Source organism: Sphaerodactylus townsendi, linkage group LG03 (assembly GCF_021028975.2).
Source record: "Sphaerodactylus townsendi isolate TG3544 linkage group LG03, MPM_Stown_v2.3, whole genome shotgun sequence".
Classification (NCBI taxonomy): Eukaryota; Metazoa; Chordata; class Lepidosauria; order Squamata; family Sphaerodactylidae; genus Sphaerodactylus; species Sphaerodactylus townsendi.
The window spans coordinates 53,411,007-53,428,774 of NC_059427.1; positions in this window are offsets into that span (position 1 = coordinate 53,411,007).

The window sequence follows — 17,768 nt, forward strand, 5'->3', positions numbered from 1 at the left end:
GTCCTCTCAAGGAGCCTGGTCGGGTCCCTGGCACACGTTTGACACCCCTAATCTAGCATAACCTTCTCTTGAACATGCAGAGAATTATGAAATAACTTTGAATTATCCCCAGCAGGAATCCTCCTTCATTAACACCAATGGGAAGTTTGCTATTATTTTCAGTTGGAGTGGAACAGCCATTTTTTTTCTCGTCTTGATTTTACAGAATAATACAGAGGCAGGACCAGAGAGTTGTCAAGTAATGGTATGAATCAACTAGATAATTGCCATGGAATGGGCCATGAGAATCTCAGACAGAGGGCTATCTCTTCTCAGTGAGTCACTGAAAAGAGGCATCCGGGAATTTGCAGAAGTGAGGTTCTTGCGTAAACATGGTCCTCCTTCTCAGTCTAAAACCTCTAGCTCTGAATCACTGCTTAACTAGAAGTTCCACAGCCCTACAGAGTCCTAAATAGCAGGAAATACAGTTTGTGGAATGACAGAAGTGTGGGAGCCTTCCTGATCTCCTCAGGTAGGACTTTAAATATATGGGGCCACAACAGAGATGGCATGTGTACAGCTAGCTATTGATCTTACACATTTGCATTTAAATAGGGTTTTTAGGAGATTCATTGGATTCCTACAACTTAAAAGCTATTCAGGAATTCTTCCGAAACCAATGGTACTTAGTCATACTCATGTATAAGATTGGGTTGCTTGGTTCCATTGATGTTTCAAAAAGCACACTGCACACGTGCATGTCGCTTGGGCTGTGATGTCAGAAATTTTTGTTTTCTAATTTCAGCTGGTATGCAGGCTTGGGTGTGGAGAGGCACTCTTGGACAAATTGATAGTTTCATACATACCGGTACCTCCAAAAATTCCAGGAAAAACCTCTGCTACAGAAAGAGTGAAGAATCATTCCCTTTTAGCTTGAACACTTTGGTATTTGTGTAATATTCAGTACCTCTGAGTGTATTACTCTCTATCTCTTGACTTGTGAACACAGCCAACAAACAAGTGAGCAAGACACAACATCACACAGAAGCCCAGAAAGGTGAGGATGACATTTGGCACAGAGAAACCAAACCTCCTCAGGAGGGATATCTCACAGCTCCCCAACTCTCTGAGTGACCTTTCCCTTTTGTCACTCACCTCCACCATCTCCTGGTCATTATTTCCTCTGACCTGTCTGATGCCAGGAGGAGCTTCAAATGCAGCTGTTTGGTAACACTGGCACTCCAGAAAAGCATTCAGGTAGGAATCCAGTCAGTCTCTTACACGTCAAGATTTATTCTACTTTAATACATCTCTAGAGAACATACAGGCGAAAGAAATTGTGCCGATACTGATAAAGAAAACAAAAACAGAATGATGTGTGACCTAACTTGGAAACAACAGTGCGTGGCATCTACCACCCCCTTGACAGAAGCAGATAGATACATGGTTGTTGATGCTGTCTGGCTGGTGCATCATGTGTGTGCATGCACGCGTGCACATGCACACACACACACCAGATCTTTTCAATCCCCCCAAACACACACACACACAAACATGTGAAGAAGGTCCTAGTCAATCTGGATTCTGGCCTATAACTGCAGAAGCTTGCTAGAACACAGTAGCCAATGGTTAGATGTGACTCATATGAGAGGGATTCCTTATTTCTTCCACACAATGTGAAAATATGTAGGTCTGGAATAATAATAAAAAATTCCCAACATGTTTCTACAACCACCAGTTCATCTCTATAACTGCCAACCCTTCCTAAGGTGAAACAGTTTCTCCTGCTGTCAATCTGTGACACTACAAAGACTGAATTTTTTTCTCACAGCTGTCCCTCACAAGGTGTTTGGAAGTGTGCAGTATATGGTGGGGATAGTAAGGGGAAGGAGGAGCTGCAGCAGTGGAAGAGGAAGTGTCTTGTTGCACCATAAGGGAAAAGGGCCTACAGTTGGCTAGAGGGGCAACACCCATGAACATATTAACTACCACTACTGAGTAGGATCAGAGGGGAGTAGCATTAGTTATTTCCTTTCATGTTGGTGTAGTCTTTAAGAATGGATCAAAAGACATTTTGGTTCTGGAGGCAGGAAATCTAATGGGTGCCCCTGTAGTGAAAAGCATGTAATAATTTACTGTGCTTCAATGAGACCAAGGAATCTGCCAACTGAGGCAGACAGCAGTGCCCTGTGCAAAAGGTAGAGCCTGCGCTCTGAGGCTACTTCAGCACTCCTGTGAGCAGGCTAGGGTTGCCAGTGACTCCTGGCCACCTGTGGGGCCGGGGGGGGGGGGGGGGGGGTTGCAAGATTCAGGTTTGGAAACTTCTGGAAATTTGGAAAATGAGAATGGAGAGGACAATTACCTCAGTGGGGTACAATGCCATACAGTCTACCCTCCAAAACATCCCTTTTCTCCAGTGATCTCTGTATTCTAGATGTAATTTCTTGGAATCCCCAGGTCCCACCTGGAGACTGACACTGCTAGTGCAGATCAGTAATAGTCTGTGCCAGCACAGTCTAATGATGCCACTTGCCTCGCTCAATGCTGTCTGTAGGCATACTGTACTAGGAATCATCTCTTAGAAATACCTGAATTCAGATTTGACCTGTTTCAAATCTCTCACTTTTCCTTCATGTTTGAACTGGTGCCTTTTTTTTTCATTAGAAAAGGTACCTTTGATTTTTTTTAAAAAAAGAATTATGAGCACAACATGTTCCTAGGATACTTGGCATTGTGTTCTCTTACTGAAGCGCTGACAGTTATTTTCTCTCACAGTTGAGCTGTACCAAATCCTTCCCAATACTAAAAAAAATGTACTCTAGCACAGATTGCAGTGGCCGTCAACAATCAGAAGTAAGGGGGAGGGGGGTTGAGAGAGACTTAGAGAGAGAGGGGGGTGCACCTTTCAGAGTAGGCAAGGACTTGTCAAAAGCACCAATGGAACCTGCATATTAACAGGTCTAGTAGGAACCAAAAGGCCTGCAGAGTTGCAGAGAATTCCTCACTCAAACTGCTGTAATGACTGCTTGGTTGTTTGCAACCCAATAAATGGTAAGCAGAGAGCTGTTATTAAGCCACTGTGCAATTAAAAATGTTTATACCACCCAGGTTGTTTCATTTAAAAAATTTTCCCCATTTATTTTTAATCTCTTTGAACAGCAGTAAGCAAACACCAAACAACAACAATCAGCGTCCAAATAGCTTTTTAAATAGGGGAAGAAGAAAAATGGGAGGAAAATAAAAAAGGGTTGGGGGAGGTGTCTTGCTTACCAATATTCACTGTTCATAAACATTAAATGCAAATAAATTTAGCTGTCTTTTTGAAGAAGGTAAGTTATACTTTCAAAAATGTAACAACAGGTGACTATTATTTAAAACATGTTGTCTTGTAGCTGCTGGGCAGATATTCATAATAAGCATTTTGTCCCATACACTGGTAAACCATAGATCTGATAGAATAGAAATAGGATTCTAATTGCATCTAACTAGTTACAAGGGATGGAGATGCAGAAAGGGTCTCCTACTGTCCTGGTAGCAAGATGAGGAAGAAGGGAAGATTGAAAGAAGAAAGGGAGATTGTCAGAAGAAAGGAAGATTGCCCAACCCAAGCGGCAACTGCACATCCAAAGGATAGCATCAGAGCAATAGGAAGGAAAGGATGCACAGGTCCTACCTATCTATCCCTTTGACTCTTTATGTTCTCTATAATCCTCCTTTGGAGTCCAAGAAACAGCACACAGTCCTTCACTTCCAACAAATGGGTGATTCACTAGTTCGCACACTACAGAGTACCAAGGTTGGGTCTGGCAACCCTATTCTGAATCCTGACAGTATAGCAGTCACACCTGACTTGCAGCATGTCCTGCTCAGTTCTCATGGCTGCTGCAATGACAGATTCATATTGTGACTGTGGTGTGCAATGGAGAAAGGGTTTCACTACCATCACCTCAGTTTTCCTGACCTGAAACAGTCCTGGAGGATCATTTGGCTAACTGGGGAACTCCCATGTGTACATGTGGATTTCCTGTCAGGGCCAAATAGTACACACATACACACACCCATCCAGGACTGTTGCATGTCAGAAAAAAATACAGAAGGAATACTGAAGTAATTTGTTCACATGCTCCATTTTCTGAATTGTAAGCTTAATACCATGGTATGATCTATTTATGTTCTTCCAGAAATGAAATAGGCCTTTCCCCGCCCCCTTTCATGACCCATGAGATTGTATTACGAGGTGGGATCATGTCTCAGTGTGGACCCTGTGTGACTTTTGTCTTGAGCCCTGTAGTTGACAGTCGCTTATTCTCCCATTGCATTGAGAAACAAATGGTAAACTCTCTATGCAGCTTGGGTTGCTTCAGTTTAGCAAACTGTTTCAGGAAAACAGCAGGTAGGGTCCCTAGATATTGTGCAGCTTTGATTTGGCTTTTGGGCACAAATTTTCATTTAATTGTGCTCCCAAAGGAAGAAAAACTCCTAAGAGAAAGAGCCATCAGAGCTTGGGGGCATCTGCTGAGTCATAATCGGAGCCCTGCACATGTAACAACATCAGCCACGCTTCCCTTCTGCCTGCATTCATACACTGAGACTTGGTGGCACAAATGAGTCACGCCAGTTTCCTTTGAAGCCTCCCTTCAACCTCCCCTGAAGGAATAGTGAAACTAAGAATAGGAACTTCAGGGTGGAATTACATGTTCCAAGACATACTCCCTGCAATGTGATTATATTTCATAATGTTCTTACTAGCCTTTGAAGCTGAGAAAATGACTTTTTAAATCCTAGTGGTTAGTCGCTCTTTCTTTCATCCTTTCCTTGCTTCAGCTGAATTGATTTTCATTTATGCATACTAATAATGAAAACTCCAAATGTGTGTCGGTGTAAATGGGCCAGTGAAGCTGTAATATTTCAAGTAGCTGCATGCAATCTCTCTGCAGCATGATCCTAAGGCCAACTATGTACAGGTCTCTGCCTTGAGGCAAGGGTGAATGACTGTCAGGGCAAGATTTCTTGTACAAACGTATTTCCCCGAGCCCCGCCCTCACTTTCCAGTTTCCCCACACCGACCAAGCAACCCCATTTTAAGTGTGAGTTTAATTTTCTTAGCTGCTAGAGCAATGGTGATTTGCCAGTAAGCACAGCTTTGACCCAGACATCTCCCCTCAGCCAACCGCCATCCTACCTAGCTTCACCCCCTCTCATTCCCTCAAACTCCCATACATGCCTTTCCCCTTCCCCCTTCCCTGCAGCTGCCTCCTCCCTCCTCCCTCAATCGCTCCCCCACGACAGGCCAACTGTTTTCTGACCCAGATGGGTAGCATTTAGACACATAAAGATTATAGTTAGCGCTGTCTGCTTGGACAGACTCGAGACTAAGTAGTTTGTGTTAAACAGAACACATTGGTAGCCTGTAGGGAAAGGGGGGGGGGGGATTGGGGATTGGGAGAGTTTGCCAAAAGGTGGGTCACACTGTTAATGGTGGTCCAGGTCCCATCATCACTGCTCCCTTTCTCTCCCCGCCCCCCGCCAAAGGATGGAAACAATGGACAAACAGTGGGCAAAGAATCTTTTCAGATCTGTTATTATTTCAATATTTATTATTTATTATAGCACAATACTGATGAAAGCAGAGAATCATTGCAAAATTGCTACCTTTTCTTGAATCTGAAAACATGACGTTTGGTTCTAAATGGCAGATAGGCCATTTTCTTCACCTTCTCTCATCCACTAGTCACTGCAGTTATCAACAGGCTTGGAGGGAATGCCGGTAGGATGAATTATGAATGGCAAGCTGCAGTAGGATCATTAGATTGGGGCTGTGTCTCCCCTCACCCCCAGTATCATGAAGGAAGTGTCCCCCTCCCTCCAAAAAAGCACCAACATTATTGCAAGAGGATTTCTCCTGCTGTGGTTGGTGAAAACAGCACACACACACCCTTGGCCAAAATTTCAATAATGAAATTTCAATATAAATTTCAATATACCCAGCTGCATATTTGAATTATTCTAGCTATTGAACTACTAAGATGAGGTTTTTTTTTTCTGGAGGGGGGAGGGGGGTATCTGACCACATGCGACGGGAATATGCATGTAGCTGGGCTGGCCTATGCAGGGCAGTGCTATCAACCCAGCGAACATGATGCCATTCAGTCTCGCCATAACAAATGCACTGAACCCAAGGGTAAAGGGTAATGCCTGCCCCACTGCAGACAGGGTGAGAGAAGTGTAGGGAAACAGAGCAATGGATAATAACAGCAAACATGCCCTCAACGAAAGACTGAGGACTGAATGTTCCTTCTGGTCACGGTAGGCTCGCCATGCATACTGGGCCCTTGATTGCTTCTTCAGAAGTAATTCCAGTCGGAGTGAGTTCCCACTAGTAATTCTTCAAAGTCCATAAGCAGTATCAAAAACATTGTAACAAGTATGCTTGATTCCTTGCCTGCTGTTTTTCCTCAGTCCATGCAATAATTCTGATCTCCTCACATCTGTTCAGTTGAGTGGATCTGTGTCTAATTTGGATTTTGATATCAAACCACCAAGTTTGCCAATTCCAGATTAAAGCCAGGAGTACTGCTGTTTTCTAGGTCAGTGTTTCTCAACATGTAGGTTCAGGTCAAAAGTGGATCACGAAGCCTATGAAAATGGGTTGTGAGCCAGCCTTCCCTAATGGTTGGTGCAGCCCTTTCTGTTGCCCTCTTTTGTATTTTGGAAACCCGGATTTGACCCTGGAAACAGTGTACTCCATGTCAGTGATTCCCAACCGTGATTCCGCAGTACCCTGAGATACCACATTCCAGGGATACCACGACAATGCTACTGGCCCCCCTCCTTTTGCAGAATCGCCCCCCACACGGTACCAATCAAGCCAGCAGCAGCAATCACGGCCTCTGCCCCCCCCCAGGCCTCCCTGTCAGCCTATCAATCTGAAAATCTCCATGTGTGCATTGTGAAGGTCACAAGGCAGGACAAGGGTGCTCGCAGGGGGCAGGCTGGGCCCTATGAGCCGCTGACCTTCCAGAGCCTGTGCCAGCAAGCTGACTGAACCCCTCCCAGCCTGCCCACCAGTAGACCTGGGCCCTTTCTGGCCTGCCCAGCGGTAGACCTGGGCACTCCTCTGTGAGGTCAGCATACAGTTCACTCTCTCTCCCCCCCCACCCCCGTATCTAGGGAAAATGGAGCCTGGGGGCGGAAAACTCAGATTTTGCCATGGGCTCCATTTTTCCTAGATATGCCTCTGGGGGGAGTGGCAAGCAGGGGCACTGGGAGGGGAAGTGGGGGTGGATGGCAGGGGCATACCACCCACAGGATACCATGAGATATGAAGAGTGAGGGCAAGGATTCTGCAACGTCAAAAAGATTGGGAAACACTGCTCCATGTCATGCAGTAATTGGTATTTTCTCTTTGCTGTCATATGCATGTTAACCAAAAAAATACGTTCTGATGGTTACTAGAGTGAATTTCTTAGAGGGAGTAATGGAGAGGGAGAGCGTGTTTAAAGGGTGCCATGTAACCTCCATATGCAAAGGCTGTATATGTCAGAATGTCACTTACCCTTTATGTGATGTTTGTTGTTTTGTGAAGAACATCTGGTTAGCCTCTATAGAAAATGAAATGCTGAACTAGATGGGTGTCAAGGAAATAGGTTGCCTCAGACACGAACAGCCTTTGGCCAGCCTTGGATGTGTTACTATACTGTGTAAATTTAGATTTATGGGTCACCATACCAAAAAGGTTGCGAACTGCTGTTCTAGGTTTCCAAAACACACATAGTACAGATCAGTGCTGAAAAGGAGCACTAGTCTACTTTTGCCAAGCTCCCATGCATTACAAGATGGATTGGACAGGAAACGCTGCTCAAGGCGCACCAGACAACCGCGTAGGCCTCAAAATCCAATGATCTTTCTTGCAGTGCAATTCCGCCTGAACTTCTACAGAGTTGTGCGTGAAGGAGTGAACAACTGTAATTGCACTGTGGGTCAGGCTCAAGCTGATTCAGAATGCTCGCCCAGAATTGCTTTTAACAATCCAAGCTATGGTACAATTCAAACCACACACTTCAATTGAAGCAATAATAATGAATGACACACCAAAAAAACCTACTATGAGGTTATCAACTCCTATCGTGCCAAAGAATAGAGCATTACAGCCTGGCTCACATAAGCAGGAGAATAAACTTACCCAGAGTTCTATATAATAGACTTGTTTCTGAAAGGCGATGAGATAGGGGTAGGGAAATTTTCAAAATTAAAAGAAAAGCTGGAGTGATCATAGAATCATAGAGTTGGAAGAGACCACAAGGGCCGTCCAGTCCAACCTCCTGGTGTGCAGGACACACAATCATAGGCATAGCTGCAACAGGGACATGTGGGGACATTTGCCCCTGGCAACACATGGGGGGGACAGAACAGGGATAGGGACATGTGGGGACTGCAACAGGGACATGTGGGGACATTTGCCCCTGGCAACACATGGGGGGGACAGAAAATCACCCCCAACACTTCCAGGAAGCAGGAAGGGCATAGCTGGGCCTGGGTGCGATGTGTACGTGCCACCCGGGGTGAGGCCTGTGCCTGTTGGCTGGCCTGGTGGACCGTGGGCATACTCTCCGTCTCTCTGGAGACGTCGCGCCCCCACACACGCCCCTCCTTTCCCCCTTGCCCCACCAGGCCCGGCTGCTGGATAAGGTAAATGGGAGGTGGGGGGCAGGGGGCCCATGGGGGGCAGAAAATGTGGAGTGTCCCCTGGGCTCCATTTTCCATAGCTACGCCACTGATTAGAGCACTCCCAACAGATGGCCATCCAGCCTCTGTTTAGAAACCTCCAAAAAACGGAGAGTCCACCACCCTTCAAGGCAGCATATTCCACTGTTGAACCGCTCTTACTGTCAAGAAGTTCTTCCTAATGTTTAGTAGAATCTCTTTTCCCATAGTTTAAATCCATTGCTTCTTCTCCTAGTCTCTAAAGCATCACAAAACAAGCTTGTTCCCACATCAATATGACATCCAAATATTTAAACATGGCTATCATGTAACCCTTTAACCTTCTCTTCTCCAGAACAAACATACCCAGCTCCCTAAGTCTCCCTTCATAGGGCATGGATTCCAGACCTTCTATCTTTTTGGTCATCCTCCTCTGGACATGCTCTAGCTCAGTGGTGGTGAACCTATGGCATGGGTACCAGATGTGGCACTCAGAGCCCTCTCTGTGGGCACGCGCAAATAGAGTTCATCATGTGGGGGGGGGGGAATCACCCCTCCCCCACACACATCTAGGCTGGCCTGGGCTGCTGGGCTTGATTATTAGCATTAAACCTAAGACCTAGTTTGGGAAGCAGTGTAGGTAACCCTGTTAAGCGCTGTTAAACCCCACTGATTTTCATGTGAAGAACTAAAGCACAATCCTTTACCTGGGAGTAAGCTCGTTTGCTGGCAATGGGGCTTGCTTCTGAGTAAACCTTCCTAGGGTTGTGATTCACCCATTGGAAGAGTTGCACGGTTGCTTCAAAGCAAAGCCACCGACTACCACCAAGCTTACTCCCGAGTAACTCATGCCTTGGAGTCAACCATTTTTTCTAAACTAAAATCTCAGTATTCAGGTTAAATTGCCGTGTTGGCACTTTAAATAAGTAAAATAAATAAGTGGGTTTTGGGTTGCAATTTGGGCACTCGGTCTTGAAAAAGTTTGCCATCACTGCTCTAGCTTTTAAATATCATTATTGAATTGTGGTGCCCAGAACTGGACACAGTATTTCAAGTGAGATCTGACCAACTCAGAATAGAGTAGTACTATTATGTCCCTCGATTGAGACACTACACTCATATTGATGTAGCCCAGAATCATACTGTTGACTCATGTTCGTCTTGAGTTCAAGCCAAATATCACTCATCTTATATTTGTGCATTCATTTTTTTCTTCCTAAGTGTAATATCTTACATTTCTCCGTGTTGAAATTCATTTTGTTAGTTTGGCCTAGATCTCTAATCTGTCAAGGTTATTTTGAATTCTGACCCTGCAATTAGCTACCCCTCCTTATTTGGTGTCATCCGCAAATTTGATTTGCATGCCCTCTATCCCATCTGCAGGGAAGGCTCTGCAGTACTATAATTATTGTCGTGAGATTTGTTCTGCTTTGCTTTTTTATTAGGCTGGATTAGGATCCTGTGGCCCTCCTGCTTTTAAGCAAGCCAATGCTGGGGGGCGGGAGAGTTGCTAAGCTTGTTATCAGTTTCAAAAGAGGTCAGAGATCTGGGTCCATGAGACATCACAAGGCAGCTACAGGAAGGAAGAGAGGAACAGCTGCACTCCTCCCCCAAAGCAAAGAAAGCAATTCCCTTGGCCTCAGAGACACATTTGCTGAACTGAGTTGGTGGGAAAAGAAATTAAAGGAAGTGTCATCGCAGCTGTGAGGTGCCAGGTATGCAGCAGCAGGGTAGTGAAGGGAAAGCTGCAAAAGAAACAGAACACAAAATAATACCACATGTACATACAGACTAGGAGAACAAGGAAGGTTATCAACCAAACGTTTACTTTAAATCACTCTCCCAAAGCTCTAACAAATCCCCCGGGGACAGGAGATGAGGTACCAGCAGCAACATCTAGCAGAGCGGCCCAGTCAGAAGATGCAGTGGTGGCGAATCTTTGGCACTCCAGATGTTATGGACTACAATTCCCATCAGCCCTTGCCAGCATGGCCAATTGGGATTTGTAGTCCATAACATCTGGAGTGCCAAAGGTTCGGCACCATGGAGTTAGTATCTCCCTTTCTTATGGTGCAGAATCATTTTAAACAATATGGTTGATCTAGTGAACATCTGAAGAGGATGCTCTCCTTTGCTTTAATATGATAATAACTTAAGACAAACCCATTGTATAAAGAGGGACAATTAAGTTTGCCAATCTTCAGATGGAGCAAAGTGTTCTCCCAGAATTACAACTGATCTTCAGATTACAAAAATCAGCTCCCTGAAGAAAATGGCAGCTCTGGAGGGTAGGTTCACCCCCAACCTCCATGCTCCCCAGGCTCTGCGCTCAAATCTCCAGGAATCTTCCAATCCAAAGTTGGCAACCATAAGACAATTCTGACAGTACTTAAGCAGTGGACAAAGAAGCAGTAAAGTCCACAAAACTCATTTTCCTCTTGGTGTTTCAAGAAGCAGCCCTAAAAGATATATTTAGCTAGGTCAGTGTTTCCCAACCTGTGGGTTTGGACCCAAAAGTGGATGTAGAAGCCTCTGAAGGTAGGTCTTGGGCCAGCCCTCCTAATAGCTGGCGCTGTCCTTGACATTGCTCTCTTTTGTATTTTGGAAGCTAAGAGCTGACCCTGGAAACAGTATCATCCATGGGGTACATTAATTGGTATCGTTTCTTCATGGCATATACGCATCAATCAAGTAACATGTGTACTGATGGTCACTAGAGTGAGTGAGCATCTGGGGGGGAGGTTAGAGTGAATAATAGAGAAGGAGATGGTGATTAAAGTTAGGAATATAGCATCCACATAAAAGGCTGCAATCAGGCTGTTACTTGCTTGGGGGCATAGTAGGGGCAGCTGTGCCCTTTGTAGGATATTTGCTGGTTTCTCAAAAACAACTAGTTAGTCATTGTAGAAAATGGATTACTGAACTAAAGGGGTGCCAAGGTCATATTCCTCTCGGGAACCAACAACCTTGAGCCAACCTTGCATAGGTCTCCATACCAGGGGCCTCAGGCTTTCAACCTATGGGCACATTTGGAATTCTGACACGGCATAGTGGGTGCAGCAACAAAATGGCAGTCACAAAATGATTAGCACAGCTTAACTTCAGCAACATTATGCAGATCCTTGTGCTATGGTGGCAGCTGCAACATTTTTTAAAAATCTGCATAGCCAATCAAATCTCCAATACTTAATCAGAAGCTTTGCTGGGCAAAAGTCCTGCATGGCCTACCAACTTCCTAAAGACACCTGGAAGGCACCAGAAAAGCTATTGGTGGCACCATGGCTTCTGACCCCACTATGCTGGACACCTCTGCTTTATACCAAGTAAATTTGAATTTGTGTGTTATCATACTGAAAAGGTTGGGAATTGTGATTGACAATAAGAGAGGATGACATACTGGGACTGAGAGACACATCTCCAGCTTATTTTTATTCATGTTAAATAGCAGCTGTAGGGATTTTCTTTGCACTGAGACTTATGGGTCTATATAACTCTCCACCTCCATACATTTTCCTCAACTTTTCCCATGGAGCAATTGGGGAAAACCATACTGTTTCCCTCCATTGAGGCAAACTGCAGCTCTGGTGATCCACTGGAAGTCAGATAATGGCACAAGAGGAAAGAGGTTTTTTTCCTCAAAACAACAACCCTTTCAGTTCCACAACACTGATCTGAATTAGAGCTGTCATTTACCCTAATGGAGAGTGGCTGTGACTCAACAGTAGAACATCTGCTTTGCATGCAGAAGGTCGAAGGTTCAATCCTCAGCAACTCCTGTTAAAAGGAGCAGGTAATAGTTGATGAAAAGATTTCTTGCTGAGGCCCTGTAGTATGGCTGACAGACAACAATTACCTTTAAAAACTAATGGGTTGGCCCATAGTAAAGCAGCTTCATATATGTATGAAACAAGCAAAAACACACTGCAGATCCATTCACAGATTGTTGTATTGTCAAATCAAGTCCTGAGATTATCAAGTGCGTTTGTGATCATTTACACAATTACTGTGCTGCACCAGGAGCAGATGACATTACATGAGAAACCAGCAACAATCTGGGCTGCTTGTATTCATTGTACACAACTTCTCTTAGGCAAAGGATTAATACTTGCGACTCAATGACCTTTGAACGCAAACCCACACAACTACCCAGGCCCAGGAGTCAAATAACCCTTCTGTGTTTGCTGCCTGTCAGAATAGCAAAGGTGGAGGGGGCTGTTAAACAGTTAACAGGCTACATATCATGGCTGGCGGGATACATTCAGCTTTGTGTGTCACAAATTGTGCAGTCCTACTTCAGTCATGTACTTGAATGCAGAGAGCCACTCACTTTTCAGCTTTGGAAATTACTGTCAACACTGAAATTTAAAACCTGGCCAAACTGAGGGGTGTGGTGTGGTGACAGTCCCTGTGGTACACAACTCAGGCTCAGATTCTTCACACAGCAACACTGGGTCTTAGCTGGAATGTTAAACTGGTGAAAACTCTAGATGCCACAACCTGAGAATCCCTCAGATCTTAACACAAGGCGCCGGGCTTTATTGCCTTGTAACCCACCAATTATGGAGCAGGTAGAGCCCCTGGCTCACCCTATCATTTATGAAGTCTCAAAATACACTGGCAGAAGTTCAGACGATGCTATTTATAGGGTGCTCTCCTTTGTATTTCGTATGACCCTCAAGTGAAGAATACAGACATGCTGGATTGAGTGAGAAGGCAGCGGACCTCAACCCCTCACTCGACAGAGCAGCCTCTTTTGTTGCTTCGTGTACTCTCTCTCTTTTTTAATAAGCTCCTTTTTGAATACATATTAAATGAAATCCTAAGATCTACATAAACTAATACCCATCAACAATATGATTTCCACAGTTATACATTTTGTTCCAACTTTTGTCCAGGAATAACTCATTCAAAAAATGATCAAAGGCCACTGAGAAGTTATTACCATAGAGAAAATATAGTCCATTTTAAATTCTTTTCATGTATTGGAAATTACATATGGGAGAACAGTTAATTAAAAGAAGACATGCAAAAAAATCAATATGGTATTATTTAGCTTACATAAACTATACAAAATGCAGTTTCCAACTTTCTTTTCTCATATCGCCTACAATTCAAAATCTGCAGTTGGTATATGGGGATATCTTACTTTTAGAAAGCTTATTAATGGTTTCCAAATCTCTGTTAAAAAAATCCCAGAGCTGGTTTCTCAGCAAAGATGATAGTTTATCCATTTCAGCCAAGTCATGTAATTTAATCAGCCAATCCTCCGATGAGGGTATTCTCCAAACTTTCCAGGTTTGGTCGTATAACAATCTAGCTGCCATAACCATATATAGTATCAATTTATCAAAATTCTATTTTCATGTTTTAACTATGTTAAATAAATACATCAGTGCGGTGAAGTTGATCTCTACTTTGGTTATAGACTTAATAGTGAATGACTATTTACCCAAAATTTCTTTTCTTAGATACATGTTCCCCAAAGGTGGAAAAAAGAACCCACCATATTTTCTTAACTAACTCCCAGTGACGAAGGGAGGGAGAACTGCTGCCCATGTGCCCCCTCCCGCCCCTGCTCTGCCCCGACCCAGAAACGCCCCGAAACACCCCAGCCCCACCACCGACACGTGACGGCAATGGCGGCGGCCGGGGCAAGCCCCCCCAGATGTCCCATTGCCACTACGCATTTGCTAACTCCTGGATCTAAGGTTTGCACTCCCTTCCCTCTTTACAGTGGTGTAGAAACAGAACAGCAGTAGAAAGGAAGACGTTGAGTAGAGCTATACAATAGCGCGATGCCAGAAATCTGGGACCCTGGTTCTGGATCAAAGTCTGAGATTTACAACTGACAAAGAATGGACTAAACTTGCTGAAGAGAGAATGCTTGCTTAAGGCTGAGCAGTAGAAGTTCACACTGGACACAAGCAGCTGTGTCAGCAAGGCCAGTGTAATCAGGCGCCTGTCTTTAATTTTGCTTGCTCTTAACTTTGCTGTTTAAATTTTAAGAAATTGCTGCTATGGAAATTTGTTTTAATGTGGTTAGTTTTAGTGATGTATTTTACGTGCTGTTATTGGAACAGCTGTATTGTGAGCCGCCTTGAGCCCTTCGGGGGTGAGGTGGCCTATAAATCTAATAAATAAATAAATAAATTTAGCAACAAAAGCATGGCTGACAAAAGCCACCATGGACCCCTGGACAAAAATACCATCTACCCCTTTTCCTTCTATTCTGATCCAAAATAAATATCATAACAAAACAAATCATTGGCTTTCTGTTACCATGGATAAAATAATAATTATTAACTGGGAAAAAGCCCAGTTGAATTTGGTGAGACATTAGCCTCTATCTCTAACAATACTAACTACAAAAAGACTTGAAAATATATCTACTAGGAAAAAAACCTATACTCACAGAATGCTTAATGGGGGGGGGGGATTGGGGTGATGTGAGAAATCAATTTCCTTGTCCAGGAAGAGGAGGCAGGTAAGCACAAGGTACCTTTATGAGTCGTCGCAACAGACTACCATGGTCACTCCTTTGGAACCTGTCTTTTGTAGTTAGTTTGTGCAAAGATCTAACTAGAATTTCGCCCAAGAGTTTATTTTCAGCACTAGCTGCATTGTGGCAGAAAAATATTTTGGAGCATGTACAGAGTGCCTTATCTCAATATTAAAAATCTGTAATCTCCTTTATTCCCACATACTTCAATAATTCTGTTCCATACTTAAAGATTGAGAGGAAGCTGTGGGATCACTGAATAATATTTTTAAACCCGCTGCAAAAATGAGGATAAAATTACTTACATGCCCTGTATCTTTCATAAGAATAAAATAAGAGGTTTGTTGGGTCACAGCAGCATAAATGTTTGCAGCCATGAAGAGCTGTCTTTATAAATCACTGCTGAAAAAGGCGACAAACAGGACCAACCAGAAAGAGGGTCTGCCTGTTTCCTGTTCTCTTCCTTCGTAATGGCTGCAGTGCAGAAATGCACTAAAATACATTCATTAAATCTAGCTTTACTGGGCTCTGAAACTGACTTGGGCCCTGGAATTCCAGCCCCACCCCCATCCCACCTGCAGCCCTGGCTAAGTGTGTGAGCTGGGAGGCCCCCAATGCAGCCAATAGCCAAACTGTTAACTTTGCTCCTCACCCATTTGTACTCATAGGAAGAATAATAATGCTGACCCCCCGCCCCCTGCCCTTGCTGGACCTTTTAAAGGACTGCTGCCAAAATAATAAAATGTGAGTGGCATGGTCACTTGGAAGTACACTATATAAATGTTTGGTAAGACTGCACAGACAACTTTCTACTAGTTGTTTCAAACTCCCCTTCTAGTTTATACATATAAATTCTTTTATATAGAGTCCAAATCTTGATCTTTCTTGCTCTCCGTGTTTTGTGGGTTGGACCACAAATCTGTCTTTTGGGACTCTAGTATTAAACTGAACATTGTCAGCAAGGCACCCATCCCTGAGCAGATAAGGTCTCTTTCTGGCTTTGTTGAATGCAGCTCTTTCCCACATAACGCAGCCCCTGTTATGTAACAAATCTATTGCCCACAATCGCATGGGCAACAGCTTGAAGGGCCCTATTTTTAGCCTCTGCTTGGCTTTCTCAATTTAAAACAAATGCGCACTGGAGGGAAAAATATTTCCATTTTGCCATGAGAACATCTTTGGTATAGTAATTAATTCTGAGGACATTTCCTGCAAAAGAGAGCACCGTGGGGACTTGAGGGGGCAACGCTGCTTTGTTCAGCAAATTGTGCTCAAAGCAGCCTCCTGATGCTTCTTTCACATGAGAAACAATGCGGCAAATGAGAAAGGCAATTAAAATCAAAGGAATACGATGACTCAGTCTGCGTGTTCCACAGGAACAAGCCTACCAGCTTCTATCAACTAGGCTCAGTAAACGGAGAAAAATCGGCCCACTCCACATCAATAGCCATAGCCACATATGTTGCATTATCTCCAGTCTAGGGACAGAGATATTTTAATAGATATCAAAACAAGCATTCTGTTTTGAAACAATAGGTGTTACTCACCCATGAACATACACACATGAAGTTACCTTATGTCCATCAAGGTCAGCATTGTCCAAAAGCTTAGCTGGGCAGGAGTGTGCCCGGGGTGCACTCCGTGTTTTCAACCCCCTGTGGCCCCTCCCCCACAGCTTCACCCCCGCCCGCCCTACCTTTTCCGGCTGGCAGAAAGCAGCTTTCTGCCAGCTGAAAATGGACCAGGCTGGTGGGGCAGGGCCAGGCCTGCTGAGGGGGCACGGGGTGAGTGGGGAAGGGGTTGGGATCGGGAGTGATTTTCACTCCCCCCAGGCATGCGCCCAGTGCAACGCGTACCCCCAGCCTCCTTGTAACTCCGCTACTATTCAGAGTGGAAGCAGCTTTCCAGAGACTCAGGCAGAGATCTTTCCATCATGTACATAGTGTTTGGTCCTTCATAAGTGGAGATTTTGGGGCCTGGGCCTGGGTTCTCCTTCAGTGGGGCTTCAGCCATCCAGGCTGGTTAGGTCACACCCCTGGTGGCAGGGCCATGTAAATTTGTATAGTGTTTTAGGGTTGGAGATTCGGCCAGTCCAAATCCGAATTTTTACCGAATGTGCACTGATTCGGACGGATTCGGACGAGGAGGGGCCGAATCTGAACTGTCCGAATCCTAACAGATCCGAATCCATGGGATTCGGATCACCAGCCGAATTGCGTTTTTATTTTTGGGGGTTTTTTTCACGTTTCGGCTTGCAGGGGGCGCATTTTTAAACATATCAGCACCAAAATTTCAGGGTATCATCAGGAGACTGTCCTTATGATACCCTCCAAGTTTGGTGAGGTTTGGTTTAGGGGGGCCAAAGTTATGGACCCCCAAAAGGGGTGTCCCTATCTCCCATTCTTTCCAATGGGAACTAAGGAGATGAGGGCTACCCTTTTGAGGGTCCATAACTTTGGCCCCCCTGAACCAAACTGCACCAAACTTGGAGGGTATCATCAGGACAGTCTCCTAATGATACACTGAAATATTGGTACCGATACATCTACAAATGCACCCCCTGCAGGCACCCCCAGAAATTTGCACA